Below are 2,500 nucleotides of genomic sequence, written 5' to 3'. Positions count from 1 at the left end.
ACACACAAAGACTCAAACACACACACACACACACACACACAGAGACTCAAACACACACACACACACAGAGACTCTTAGACACACACACACATACACACACACACACACACACACACACAGAGACTCTTAGACACACACACACATACACACACACAGAGACTCTTAGACACACACACACACACAGACTCTTAGACACACACACACACACACACACACACACACAAACACACAGACTCAAACACACACACACACACACACAGACTCTTAGACACACACACACACACACACACAGAGACTCTTAGACACACACACACACAGACTCTTAGACACACAGACACACACACACACACACACAGACTCAAACACACACACACACACACACAAACACAGACACAAACACACACACACAAACACAGACACAAACACACACACATACACACACAGACTCAAACACACACACACACTGACTCAAAAGCACACACACACACACAGCCTCTTAGATACACACACACACACACACAAAGTCTTAGACACACACACACACACACACACACACACACACACAAACACAGACACAAACACACACACAGACACAAACACACACACATACACACACAGACTCAAACACACACACACACTGACTCAAAAGCACACACACACACACAGCCTCTTAGATACACACACACACACACACAAAGTCTTAGACACACACACACACACACACACACACACACAAACACAGACACAAACACACACACAGACACAAACACACACACATACACACACAGACTCAAACACACACACACACTGACTCAAAAGCACACACACACACACAGCCTCTTAGATACACACACACACACACACAAAGTCTTAGACACACACACACACACACACACACACACACACACACCCCTCTGTACTGCGGGAGATCAGCTGCTTCTCTCTGTCCCCAATGTGGACACAGGGTGTAATATCTCTGTAGAACAACACAATACAATAGAGAGAGAGAGAGAGAGAGACACACACACACACAGAGAGAGAGACACAGAGAGAGAGAGAGAGAGAGAGAGAGAGAGAGAGAGAGACACACAGAGAGAGAGAGAGAGTCCTTTGGGATGAAGGTGAAGCTCCAGAGACAGGTTTAGTTTTATTCTGGATTTTTTTCCTGAATGTCTCCTGTGACCCCTGGAGCGGAGGAAAATTAATGTCTGGACGCTGTCCTCTTTCTCTCTCTCTCTCTCTCTCTCTTTCCGACTGGATGCCTCTAAAACGAACAGCGCTCAATAAACAGGAGTGTGTTTAAATTGGGCTCAGACCTGGGCCTGGATTGAAAGCGCTGAGGAATGTTATTTGTTTGTCCAGTGACCGATGTCCAGAATGTTTCGGACGCTGAAAGCGGGCCCAAAAAAAAGGGCGAGGGTTTTTAAATATCTCCACCTCATGTTTTCCTGAGAGGAGCCAACAGTGGACGCAGAAAATTACGGTCAACACCGAGTAAATAAACAATGTCCCGGCCGCTCCGGCCTCTCTCCCTGCTCCCATTCATTCACACGCCGTGTCCAAAAGTTTCCGGACGCCTCCGATAATGAGTGGATTCAGCCGCTTTAGGACACTCATCACAGGCAGTGGAGGGTGGAGGAGCTGTTCCTCGATGGAGCAGTAACAGCTTGTAAAAGCGCTTTCACACCAACGAGGAGCTGGTTCTGTTCACATTCACATTCACAAACCTGATCTGGAGCCGCTCAGTGGTTCACCACCCAGAAAAAGTGTTCCCATCTGTGTGAACCCTGACGGAGAACACTTTCTCTGGTTCTCACTTTTCTCTCTCTGTTCTCCTTCTATTCTCACTCTGTTCTCACTTTTCTCTCTCTGTTGTGCTTATATTCTCACACTGTTCTCACTTTTCTCTCCCAGTTCTCCTTCTATTCTCCCTCTGTTCTCACTTTTCACTCTCTGTTCTCCCTCTGTTCTCATTCTTCTCTCTGTTCTCCCTCTATTCTCCTTCTGTTCTCCATGTATTCTCTCTCTGTTCTCCCTCTATTCTCACTCTGTTCTTTCTTTTCTCTCTCTGTTCTCCTTCTATTCTCACTCCGTTCTCACTTTTCTCTCTCTGTTCTCCTTCTATTCTCACTTTTCACTCTCTGCTCTCACCATTCTCTCTGCTCTCACTTTTCTCTTTCTGTTCTCATTTTTCTCTCTCTGTTCTCACTCCGTTCTCACTTTTCTCTCTCTGTGCTCCTTCTATTCTCAATCTGTTCTCACTTTTCTCTCTCTGTTCTCCTTCTATTCTCTCTCTGTTCTCATTTTTCTCTTTCTGTTCTCACTTTTGTCTCTCTGTTCTCCCTCTATTCTCACTCTGTTCTTTCTTTTCTCTCTCTGTTCTCCTTCTATTCTCCCTCTGTTCTCTCTCTGTTCTCCATGTATTCTCTCAGTTCTCCCTCTATTTTCCTTCTTTTCTCTCTCTGTACTCCATGTATTCTCTCTCTATTCTCCCTGTTTA

Source organism: Hoplias malabaricus, chromosome 18, assembly GCF_029633855.1.
Source record: "Hoplias malabaricus isolate fHopMal1 chromosome 18, fHopMal1.hap1, whole genome shotgun sequence".
NCBI classification, from domain to species: Eukaryota; Metazoa; Chordata; class Actinopteri; order Characiformes; family Erythrinidae; genus Hoplias; species Hoplias malabaricus.
The sequence above is the reverse complement of the archived record's forward strand: the minus strand, read 5'-3'. Positions refer to the sequence as shown.